Source organism: Callospermophilus lateralis, chromosome 13, assembly GCF_048772815.1.
Source record: "Callospermophilus lateralis isolate mCalLat2 chromosome 13, mCalLat2.hap1, whole genome shotgun sequence".
NCBI classification, from domain to species: domain Eukaryota; kingdom Metazoa; phylum Chordata; class Mammalia; order Rodentia; family Sciuridae; genus Callospermophilus; species Callospermophilus lateralis.
Window position 1 is genome coordinate 57,895,678 of NC_135317.1, and position 13,019 is coordinate 57,908,696.

At 47.4% G+C, this 13,019-nt stretch overlaps 1 protein-coding gene across 4 annotated transcripts in view; it reads right to left on the reverse strand.

Moving 5' to 3' along the window:
- Positions 1-11,981, reverse strand: part of Coq8a (coenzyme Q8A) — a 35,925-nt gene extending 23,944 nt beyond the window's left edge. Inside the window, exons 1-2 of one of the 4 annotated variants that reach the window (XM_076832319.1) lie at positions 11,824-11,981; positions 11,498-11,544 (exon numbers count right to left, since the gene is read on the reverse strand). The gene's annotated coding sequence lies outside the window, so the exon portion shown is untranslated. Of the gene's footprint in view, positions 1-11,497; positions 11,545-11,759 lie in introns of all 4 variants that reach the window. The other 3 variants (XM_076832320.1, XM_076832322.1, XM_076832323.1) reach the window with 3 other exon arrangements.
- Between the last annotated feature and the right edge of the window lie 1,038 nt (positions 11,982-13,019).

Sequence of the window (13,019 nt, forward strand, 5' to 3'; positions counted from 1 at the left end):
CCATGAGGATATCTTCCCATTGACCTTTGCTCTCTGACCCTCCTAAAGAGCTTCCAAAAAGTCCACTCAGCCATGCTGGAGAGCAGGCTCCAGCTGAAAGTTACACAGAACACGGAACTTTCAAATCTAGTCACCAGAACTGAAAACCCCTAGGGATGCTTACCTGGCCATTATAGTAAGATGGGCCAAAAAGAATTTGAGTCGTATTCTTCTTATTTACTGATTTTTTATTTTTTTGGTGCTGGGGATTGAACCCTGTACATGTGAGGCAAGCACTCTAACAACTGAGCTATATCCCCAGCCCCTCTTTTTAAAAATAAACAAAAGAGCAAGCCTGATGAGGATAAAGCAAATGGACACATCACACACGCATCCACTCAGCACCCACATGTAGAAGGAATTCATGCTAGCAGGGGTTCCTACATGAACCTCCAGTTTTCCCCTTCACAGCCAGATTGTACCATCTGTCACCTGTCTCCTCTCATGAAGTGACAGCAAGCTGAGGATGGTGTGTTAAGAATTTCCGAGGGCTGAGGCTGTAGCTCAGTGGTAAAATGCTTGCCTCGTAGGTGTGAGGCACTAGGCTAGGTTCAATCCTCAGCACCACATAAAAATAAATGAAGAGACTGTGTGTTCATCTACAACTAAATAAACATTTTTTTAAAAAAATCAATTTACTAAGCAGCTGTTCAATCCCCTTTATGCCTACACAGCATTGCAGACCAGCTCCCACGCAAGCAAAACAGTGGTACCTTTAACCTCCAAAATCCAGGGCCCACCTCCTTCAGTTCCTTCCTAGTCACAGCTGCCACCACAGCCTTGGAATGGCTGGTATAACAACCTAGTGCCAACTGCACAGGAAGCCCTCTGTCCTGGGAGGTGGGAGAAGAAGGGCAGAGCCCGTACTGAGACACCTCCCTTGAAACAGGCTACATCCAGCCCTCTGCTGCTCCCACATCACCCAACATCCCACAGACACGGCAAATTCAACATGTCCAAAGCTACCCTCATCACCCCTACCCCACTGTCTAGGGCTCCTCCTCATCCTGAGGCATGCCACCACTACCACCCGCTGCTTTCCAACCCTCCTCACCTGCCCCAATCCACCTGCATGTTCCCACCTGGGCCACCCAACAGCCTCTACCTTCAGCTCTACCCACCCCCCACCTTCCTTTCCCCCAGTGCACTCATACTGCTGGCCCCAACCCCAGCCCCCAAGCCTCATGGCTTCTCTGAGATTTCTAAGAGGCTGAAAGAACCTTCCTGACCCAGCCGCCCCCCCACCTCCCCTTCACACTTCCCTCCACTGAGTGTGTGTTCCAACCTATTCCTAGGACCCAGGAGGCTCCCTCCATGCTCACAAGTGCACTTATTCCCCTCATCACAGGACTGTGAGCTCAACTGTCAGCTCCTCCAGAGGCTGTCCCCAGCACCCTGTGCCCCACATGGCATTGCAGCCACCACCATGCTCTGAATCTGCCTGTGAATCTATCCCCCTCCATGCACACTAGACTGACAACCACAAGACAAGAACCACAGTCCTTTTTCCATCTTCCCTGTCTCTCCAGCATCAAGCACAGCGCTGGGGCCCATAGGTGATAAACACCTGTTAAATGAAATGAACTCAGCTGGTCTCTCCAGGTTGGAGAAAGCCTGCCATCTGCAGAACTGGCTCATAGCTCTGACTCTACTTAAACTAAGTAGAACTAAGGCCTCCGCAGAGCTGCTGGTGTGAGGCAGTAGCCCTGGAGCTTTAGTCTCTATCAGATTCACCCGGTGGATGTGTTTAAAACAAAAAACAAACCAAAAACACACAAACACACACACACACACACTCTGCTGGGCCACACCCCAAAACTTCTGATTTCCTAAGTCTGGGACGGGGATGGGGAACCTGCATTTCTAGCAGGTATGCTACAACACTGCTGGTTCTCAAAACTTACTAGAACTTACTAGAACCCCAGTCCTGGAAGCAGAGGAGAGGTCAGTGCCAGAGAACAGGCAGGAAGTCTCCAGAGATCCCTCCTTAAAGTCTCCACCATCTTACCTCCCTCCCCAAGTGTGGCTTTCCCCTTAAGTAGAAACCTTAAGTTACCCTCCTTTTCCCCACTATCCCTTCAAGAACCTGAAAAAGGAAATCAGAAGTGCCTGAGCTTAAAAACAATAGCCCAAAGGCTCTCAAAAGCTGCCACCTGAAGCAGACTAAGGCAAGGCCTATTTAGTGACCTTGAGGAGGCACCATAAGTGGTTAGCCAATGACCTTCTGCTTCTTCCCAGCTGAAAACCGTATTTGTACTTAGAGCACAGACATCTCGATTTCTACCTTTAAGGGACCCTGAAAAGTTCTCATATATCTTTTTGAGATTTTTTTCCTTCTTTCTCTGAGAAAAAGGACACACCAGTTGACTGTTTCCTGCAAGGACTCAGAAAATGAATGTGTTGGGAAATTTCCGAGCCCAAATCCATGAACTTGGATAGATCTGTCCTTTGCCTAAGCCTTTTACATTACAGACCAGGGACCATCACTCAAACCTCTCAGCTACTCCAGGTTTCTGCCTAGTGAGATCTGGCCTCAGGGCCTCTGTCAGAAAGGTCAGAAATATCCTAAGGCTCTATCCATCTTCAAAGGCAACAAAATACCATGAAAAGAACCCAGAGGAAGAGAAAGTGGAAAATGGCCTGTCTGCCTTGCCAGCCCCAGCCAGGCCTGGTGAGTCCATGCTTCATGATGAAGACAGGCCTCTGGCAGTCATACACCACCTCCCCCATGCCCCACACCAGAAACCCCCTGTCCCCATCTCCTCCCCAGGCCATCCTGACTGATAACAATCCAAGAATCCTCCCCCAGCCTCTCAAATTGCATTACCTTAAAAATGGATGTATGTGATTATTTCAAGTACAAGAATGTAAATCCCCACATGGTCTAAGATGCGTTAGGTGAATACTGGTACATCCACAGATACAGCCATTTAAATGACACTGGGAAAGGTACTTATGGCAAATAAGAAAGAATAACACATGTCCCCACATGAAAAAAGATCACAAAACAATAAAACATTAAAAGCATGTAGTTTTCTCTGACTGGTAGGACAACAGATTCATTTGAAATTATTTATTTCCTTAATAGTTTCTAAAATTTTCTACAGAAAATTTATGCTTTACCTTTGCAATATTAAAATTATATTTAAAAAATAATCTTATAGGCGCTGGGGCTATAGCTCAGTGGAGGAGTGCCTGCCTAGCATGTGTGAGGCACTGGGTTCAACCCTCAGCACCACATAAAGATAAATAAAGGTATTTAAAAAATAATAATAATAATAATCTTATATATATTCTGTTTATTTTTTTTAAAAAAAGCAAGTATACAAATTGCAATTTTAAAAAAACTTTCCCACATCCCTCTAGTGCTTGTTCAGGGCAGAACTCGCAGAAGGTGAAGGTGACAGATCAGAATGCTATAAATAATGCCTCTATATGCTCCTGGTTAGCCACTGTCCATCAGAAGACAACTGCCCTTGATAGACTGACAGGCAGATGGAACATGGTCATCCCACTTTGGGGAATGAGGGTCAACTGCCCTTCTCAGAAATGCTTGGAAAACCACTTGACACAGCCCTTCCCTAATACTGGCCCAAGTGCTAAAAGACAGAATAATCAATGGGTGCTTACACCCTCTCCCAAAAAAATCCAGAATTAAGCATTATGTACAATAATCACATTTGCTGAACCAGAAATAAAGTCAGGTAACATTACTAGCATCCTTCTAGGCAGGAAGAGGGCAAACCAGGGTCCTAGAGCCAAATCTGGCCCTGCTGCCTATTTTTGTAAATAAAGTTCTATTAGAACAATTAGAACACAGCCAGCACATTCGTTTACATATTGACTATGTTCATTCACTCACTTGTGTGTCTATGACTGCTGGGTTTGTTTGTTTGTTTGAGTTTTTTGTTGTTTTGCTTTTGCTACAATAGGAGAGTGGAGTAGTTGCCAGAGAGAACGAAAGTCTACAAAACCCCAAATATTCACTATCAGGCCCTTAAAGACAAAGTCAGTCAACTCCTAACACAATAGTGTAAACTATAACCACAATTATCCCAGGAAATCTGGACCTTTATTTTTTATTTATTTATATATGGTGCTGAGAATCAAATCCAGTGCCTCACACATGCTAGATAAGCACTCACTCTTCCTCTGCGCCACAGCTCCAGCTCTACCCCTGGAAATCTGGAAGTCACTCGAGTCATATTGGAGCAGCCACAGTAAACCACAGCAGGCTGGTATTGGAGCAAAGATCCCCTTTTAAGCTCTGCTTCTGACCCCAAGAAACAGGCTCACCCCACTATAGCCTAAGGCTCCAGGCTAGACCTGCTTTTTCTGGGTTATCCATGGCAAAGTGGCCCCTAAGTGCTGCTTATAAAGGGGTCATGCTGCCAGGGTTGTCGCTCAGTGGCAGCAAGTGTGAGGCACTGGGTTCAGTCCTAAGCACCACATAATAAATAAATAAATTAAATAAAGGCATTCTGTCCATTTATAAATAGTGCCCCCCCAAAAAAGTTTTTTTAAAGGGAGTCATGCCTGGGGTATGTGAGGGGGTATTGGGTGCCAACTTCCTGAACAGCTCTTCTCCTTCCTCTTGCCACTTCAGGGGACTCCCAGCCATAACTGAGACCACCTGCATTCCCTCCTCTCATTTTGACAGACAAGTGCCATTGTCAGTCCACAGTTTGAGCTCATATAAATTCATCTACCATGTAATCATCCCTTCATTCCTATGCTTTCATAGAATTCCTAACAAGAGCCCCTGGCTGGGCAAGTGCTGGGTATGGGCACATCCACGAAACGTGGGGCGTTGGCTAGAAGAGACACACAAGCAGACGGGCAGGCAGATGGGAGGCTCACTGCTGCCTCCACCCCAAGGCCTGCACAGCCCTGTCTGCAGGGCAGGAGTGGCCTCCTGGTGAGCCACACAGGCTGATCTGTCTGCTGTGGATGAGAGGTAGGTACACAGGGCTGCTCAGCATGGTCAACACATGGTCACCACAGCCTTTTTTCTGGATGGTCTTGTGGAGTCCTGCCTTGGAAGGAAAGGAGTTTCTGGACCTCAAATTGTCTTCTATACTAAAGACTTCATGTTCCCTTGAAGTTGCTTCCAGATACTGGGCTTTTTCTTTAAAGTGCTTGAAAATTATAAACTCTTTTTTTTTTTGGACCCAGGGTTTGAACTCAGGGGAACTCGACCACTGAGATACTCCCCAGCCCTATTTTATCTTTTAAAATACACTGAGTTGCTTAGTGCTTCGCTAAGTTGCTGAGGCTGGCTTTGAACTTCCAATCTTCCTGCCTCAGCCTCCCGAGCTGCTTGGGTTACAGGTATGAGCCACTGCACCTAGGCAAAAATTATATACTCTTGTGCTAACACACACAGGGCTTGTGGAACAGCAATTATTCAGACACTCTCCTTCAATTAATTTAATCAGTTCCCCAAATGATTTTGTGAGAAGTAGAACTAGCACAACATGATGATGGTAACTACCACTGCTTTTCTGAGCATTTAGTACATGCTGGGCTCTGTGCTAAGTGTTCTACTTAAGCAGGGATGTGTTAACTCAATCATTTTTAAAAGGTAGGTACAGTGCCCATTTTGTAGCTGTTATGGTTTAGATCTAAGTTTCATGTGTTGAAAGCTTGGTCCCCCAGGCAGCAATGTTCATAGGTGCAGCTTTTGGGAACTAATTGGATCATGAAGGCTCTGATCTCATCAATGGATTCATCCACTGATGTGTTCATAATTGAACGGATTATTGGGAAGTGGTGAAACTGTAGGAGGCTGGACCTAGTCAGAGGATGTAGGTCACTGGCAATGTGCCCTGGAAAGGTATACCTCGTCCTCATCAATCTCTCACTCTGCTTCCTGATGCCAAAAGGAGAGCAGCCTTCCTCTGTGATGCCTTTCCTCACCTCATGCCATGTCTCACCTCAGGCCCAGAACAATAGAGCCAAGTGACCATGCCTGAAACCTCTAAAACCATGAGCCAAAATAAATCTTTTCTCCTTTAAGTTGATTTTCTCAAGTAATTTGTCACAGTGATGGAAAGCTGACCAACACAGTAGCTGAGAGAGCAAAGACAGAGAAGTTAAGAATGTGTTCAATGTCACACAACTTGTAAAAAGTAAAGCTAGGTCCTGAATCTATTATGGCTCAGACAACTTGTTTATTAGTTTAGAGGTGTAAACAAGCAAAAGAATATGGTTTTGAAGTCCCAGACTGCAAGCCCTCCATTCTCCACACACTGGGCAATTAAGATATCCTTACCAGGGGAGGGAGGTGTAAAAGTAGCAGAAAGTGAAGTTCTAGCCTCCAATGATTTCCCAGAGAGGGACCAATACCTCAGTGGGCCAGAATCCCAAGGCACAGCCAGGCAACAGAGAACTGAGTGTCCTCCCCCACTGTTTAAAAAGGGCTGGGATATAGCTCAATACAGTACTTATCTAGCAATGTCGGGGCCCTAGGTTTAATCCCCAGCACCAAAAACACAAAAAAATCCTTAGCTGATATTATTAATATTATTGCAACAAGCCAGGTGCAATGGCACACACCATAATCCCAGCTATTTGGAAGTCTAAGGCAGGAGGATTAGAAGTTCAAGGCTGGCCTGGGCAACTTAGACAGAGTCTTTGTGTCAAAAGATAATAATTTTACTTATAAATAGATAAAATGTATAAATTCAACCACACAGACACTCTGGAATGAGATTCAGCCTGAACATGGATGAGATCAGCCTGGTAATCCCTTTATTTATATCCCTAGCTCCACGTTCCCGGTACAGGATCCAGTCTAAGTCAGGGAGGCAGGCAGGGCTCACCCTCTCTTGAGGATCGTGTGGTTTATTTGGCACTGTGGTATGAGACAGCATCAGCAGAGGGCTGGCAGCTGGCCTGAAGTGCCTTAGAAACGGGGCAGACATAAATACCTGCCCATGCTCCTTACAACAGGGTTGCTGAACACAAGGAAATGTCCTTTCTGTTGGTGATCACCCTGAAACCCCTCGGTATGCACAGCTACATACATGGCAATAGCAACATCCTTTGTCTAAAGAGATTTTTACAGGAGCCACGCTGGGAAGTATCCATGCCAGCTTCATGAGCTGTTCACAAGCTGGACACAAATACACCTCTCTATTTTGCCCCAATTCCTTGTCTATATGAAGAGTGAGAGGAAAGGACGGGGAGGAGAAAGATCCTGCTCCTCAGAGGGCAAGTCTGCCTTGGCCTATCAACCATGCTTCAAGGAGGCATGAGTGGGCCATACAGCTAACCTGGCTGTGGCATAGCTTCCACCCTTTGCTGGGCCAAGTGTCAGTTGTAAACACCCTAGGGAGCAAGAGTCAGCGAGTTTCTTCTCAATCTTAGAAAGATCTGAGCTGTTTGCTCAAGCACCTGTCAAACAGTAACCACCTTCAGCTTACCAGGCAACCTGTTCTTTCCTTCACCCTCCTCTGAGCCAGAATCAGTGCCAAGCAAAAATTGTGCCAGACAAAGAACAAACAGTGGGACCAACCCCAGGCTCTGGACTTTGACATTTCTTTTCATATGAACAGTCCCTTGGACCTCTCATCCAGCCCAGTAGATGGTAGGGACACTGCTACCAGGTCCTCTAGCTCTGGACAATACACAGATTGGGATGAGGCTTGCCAGGGATTCCAGGCCCAGCTCATCAAGTTATACACAGGCACATCAGTTCTCCTCAGGTCTGCATGTCCTACACCCCCCATGTGTAAAATATGGCACTTGACCTAGGATGATCTCTAATTTCCAGGGATTCAGAAGAAGCTGTTTACTCCTAGAGCACAGAGAATTGACAAGGAGACACACAGGGATAGTCCTGGAAACATGGATTTAACAGAGTCTGCAAAGGATAATGCTCAAAAGAATTAGTATATTCTATGAATATACCTATATCAGGGGGAGACTCCCCAGACGTTTCACAAAGATGGAGAGGTGGAAAAGTGGAGTGGCCATGCTCAGGAAATAAGCCTGGGAGAATCCAGTGAGTAGCACAGAGGTAGAGAGGGGAAACCCTGAGCTGTAGAGCTGCCTCCCCTCTACACATACTTTTGCCTCTATCAGGAGCAACCAGCTCCTCAAAGGATGGCAGAGGCAGGACCCTGAGACACCTATGACAGAAACTGGTCTGGCTTTCTGTTATTCCTTCTATAGCAGACCTGTTTCCCCGCCCAAAAAAATAGAGGCGATTAAATGTGAATATCCTCAAATTCCTGGTCCTTCCCACACGTTCTCCTCCCTAACCCATCTCTAAGAGCTATGTATTCTTCTGCCCTCAATTTCATCTTCCACAAAAGCCTTTTCCCCCTCAAGCCCACAAACCCATTCTCAGCTCTCCTGCACCAAACAACTTCTGCTGACTTTCTCCTTCACTGCTAACAACTTCCAAAGATGGTGCACTTGTCTCTCCTGCTCCCCAAGCTGCCCTCTGTGACAACTGATGGTCCAGGCTAGTAGGTCGCTTCAGCCGGCCTCTGTCAACACCTTTCACAGAGTTTCCTACCAGCTCCACAGACCCAGAAACTCTCCCTTGTCCACTCTCTCTGGCCTCCTCCTCCTTCACTGTTCCACAGCATGACTGGCCCTAGGCCCTCTTGACTCCCTGCTCTGCACACTGCTGCTTCTGCCTTTCCACAGGCTACCTAAGAAAAAGGCTTGCCTCCCTCTTCTCAAGCCAGCAGGCCCTCTTACCCACTTAAAGCAATTCTAGAACAAAAACAAGATACACACGTCTGTGCCATATAGTCTCATTCAAATCTCTCAGTTAACTACAAAGATGCTCTATGCTGGAGGGTGATGGAACTGTTTTACACCTTGATTGTGACGGGTTATGTTACTATATGCATCCATCTAACTGTGTGGGGCTACATATTAAAAAGGGAAAATTTACTGCATGCCAATTATATCTTAATAAACAAGAATAGGAAAAAAACAGACCCACAGGTACCTCAGCTCCATCATGTCTAACACTAACATCACCATCTCCCCCAAACCTGCTCCTGCTCTTTCTGTACCCTCTACAGTCACCATCACCCAGCTTCTCTCCTCAACTAGAAATCTCAGCCCTGCATCCACTTAGTCTATAAATTCTACCTGTATACATTCTCTTAGGCTGTGACTTGAGGTCTACATTCCCTCTGTCCTTAAGTCCTGGGATGCGCCACCCTCCCTTCTCTCAAACTGTCTCCCTGGCTTCACCCCTCCCACATGTATAATTCTGGAAGAAACCAGACCCTGAGCTCCCCACTTGCACTGGCTTTCCCCAAGTCTCGACTGTTATTTAACAGGAATGCTGGAACTATTTCCAGTTGTCAGATCAAGACAACTCTTTAGCTAAATATTCCAGTCTAATTTTGCACACAGCTCTTGTTTCAACTGACAAAGATAATGACTCAATGTCCATGGCCCTTGATGGAAAATTATCCTGCCAAGTTTTGAGCTTCCCAATAATAGACGTCTCCAAACTTCTCTTTGAGAAAGGAGAAGTGACCTCCCTTCCTAATCCTTTTCTATAGGCAACAAAGGGCACCTAAAAGACCTTGTAACTGACCAAGAAGTGTTGCAGGAAATTCCCGATATATTCCTGCAGGATTAAATTAAAAACAAAGAAACAGAAATTCATAGTAGGTGCTTGGGATGTTTTCCTTTCCCTACTCAATCATCATTTTTTTTTTTTCAGGTTCTCTACATGTCCACCATATTGAGACTCAGATGAGGGCATAAATTCTGGACTAAATCTAAGCAAAATGTAGACTCAGAAGTAAAGCATCTTTCTCTGCACAAAAATAAATGGCTGTCATTGATAATAATGATCAACTATAGAGAAATTCCACAAATAGTAGGTTCCCATGCTGCATCATTATTAAACTCCTAGAAGGGCAGGGGGGATGTATACACATGTATGTTTGAAATGCAGCCAGACACTTATTCCCTGAACACACACACCTGGCCTCCTCCCACAAGACACAGAGATGTGTGAGCAAAAAGTAAGGATGAGTAAAGCACCACCTTGGAAAAGTCGCTTATTGTTAAATGAACTGACCTCTCTGCCAGCATTCAGGCAGCTTACACTTGTTAGATCATTTCTAAAAAAGTGGCCAATGGTCACTTCATGTGCATATATTCCAGAGTCTTGCAAGATCCCCAAAGACAGAAACTACTGGTCTTCAACTTCCTCAGAACTCCCAACCCCACTAGTCACCACTACACATCCTTACAGACACAGTAAATGTCCATGAATTTCTACATTCTCTCTGTTGGCAGGTTTCACCTCTGCCACCCAGTGCTCAGGTGAGGACTCCTTTAAAGCTCCATATGCACAGCTTCTACTGTTTACGGCAGGTGGCATAACACTGCCCTCTCCCTAAACCTCTCAACTACTCCTGGGCAGGTCTGAGAGAGAGGCCTCTGGAAGCATGAAATGACCCTTTTTAGTCTTATCTGGGTGGTTCTCAATCAAAGGCAATTTTTCCCTCCAGGATACACTTTGCAATGTCTGGAGACATTCTCAATTGTTACAACTGGTGGGACAGGGAATCAGGGTGGCTACTTTGCTGGTGGATAGAAGCCAAAGATGCTGCTACACCTCCTACAATGCACAGGACAGGTCCCTCACAACAAAGAATCATGAGTCCAAAATGTCAATAGTTTGGAGGTTGAGAAACCCTGTCCTAAGTGATGCACTAGCTCTGAGAAAGGTGTCCAGACTACCATTTCACTTTTCCTTTGAATCATCTGAGCTCAGGCCAACAATTTTAACAATTCTGCATTGTCTGCACTACTTGCAAGGCTAAATCAAACACTTGAAACTGTCACTTCAGTTTTAAAGATGCTCCTCCTGTGAACCATCTCTCCCTTTTGTCCCTTCTCCTGAGAAGGGGCTTCCTCTCAACAGTCCTCCTGCCAATATGACCCACCTATCCACAGCACAACCGGTAAGCTGGCATCAATGCATGTCAAATCCTTTGGCAAGGAGGTAAGGCCTGGCATCCCCAGCTCCTGAGTCCTGTCACGCAGATGAAGGCCCAAGTGAGCATGGACAAGTTTTCCAACAGGCTGCAAGCCCAACCCAGGCTTAGGATACATACACGACTTTCACCCTTCAAGAATATGACATCTCTCATCCAAATGGAGAGTCCTAACACTCAGACCTGCCTCTGGAGCGTTCTCCTTCACCCTACACATGGGAAAACAAACATAGTTTGGCAGAAAGAGATGTTGCCACTGTGCATGAATGACAATGAGCCAGGGAAAGTCTAGCTTAGGAAATTTAGCCCAGACCACTAATAAGACCCCAGTGCCTGAAAAATAGGAGGAAGGATCAAAGTAAACCAAATGGAGCAAAGAACCAACAAGGTTCCCAAGTTCACCCCAAATCCCCACCTGTGAAACCCAACAGCTGGATCCCCTTAAGGAGGTCAAACTTCTTACAAACCTGCAGCACAAGCAGTTAGAGTTCCCAGACACACGGTAGGAGGGTACCTGGAAATTAAAACACATGGAATTAGGAGAAAACGAAGCAGGGAAACTATATTGGCAACCAAGAGGCACCGGTTGGAGGTGGCAGCGCCTCCCGGTTGCTGGGTCGCATTCCAGACACACGGCTTTGTGCCTTCCCCGAAACAAGGCGGGCTGGCCGAGGTGGGCACGCGGGTGGGAGACCACTGCACAGCCCCCACCCTGCACCTGAAGCGCACCCAGTGCAACCCGCTACGGAGCTCAGAGACCAGAGAAACTCGCAGCAGGAACCCGCGCTGTCACCTGAGGCTGCAAGAATGGCCTGGACAGGTGGTGAGGCCAGCTCTTGCCACAGCCGGAAGGCGCCCGAGCACCCGGAGGCACTAAGCTGAGAGCTCGGTCACCTTCGCGCCGCTCCACTTACGTGCCAACGCGGGCGCCTAACACGCGCTCGGGATCTGTTTACCATACTCGCTGGTGCCCTATGAGGCCCCGCGTTGACTGGCCCCGCCCCCCCAAGCTACTCCCATTGGCTGTGCCGTCGTAGCCTACCCAACGCCGCACGGCGCAGGGCGGGGGACCGTGCTCGGCCCGGCGCGCGGCCGTAGCCAATCGAAACCAAGGGCGGAGCGAGATCAGCCAATGGGATGCTACTATGGCAGGCAGAGCCCCTCCCATTTTCCTTCCCCCCCGCCCCCCACCAACAGCCCCGCTGCCCTTTCCCCTGGTTAGTAAAGCGGCGTTTGTGGCCCGCGCGCTTGCGTCCTGAGTCCAGCCCTTTTCCGGCGCATCCGCACTGACTGGCCACGTGCACGTCACGTCCCGGCGAATGCTAGCTGGGGCTCCGAAAGGGCCTGGGAGAGTAAGCGAGAGGCACAGCAGGCGACTGCTAGGGGCACGGTGCGCTTTGAGGAACGGGCGAGCTTTGCACCTTTTCCCATCTTTGTATAGAGAGGGCCTCTTACCGATTTCCATAAAAAGCACTCTGGGAAGGGGAAAGCGCGGCAGCCAAAGCAGAACGCACTTCCACCTCTAGTGTCCTGGCCCTCCTACTTTATCCAGCTTTCTTCTTAGGCTAATTGTTTTTACTTTGTGTGAGCACTATTCTCAAAACAGCCTTTGCTGGGTTGGGGCGCCCGAGGAGTGACGGAGTTTAGAGCTGAGGCACCTGGTCTCCTCCTCACTGATTACTAGAGGCGCGGCTCTCCTGACAGCTGGGGACAGGCCAACAGGTGGAAGGAGCTAAGCCCGGAGGAGAGCGCCTTTGGCCCCTTCAGTCAGTGGGTGGCACATCAGAGCTGCCACATGAAGAACACAGAGAAGAAACGTTTGGACCAAGGTCCATACCTTTGGCTCCCTTTCACCGCACAGGAGAAAAAAGACCAAGCCTCAAGGCCTTCCCAGGGTGCTCACTGCTCCCTACTACACTAATTGTTCTTTATACTGCCTGTGGCCTTCCAAGTCTTCCCAGTCTAGTGACCCCCCACACTAGGATTCAT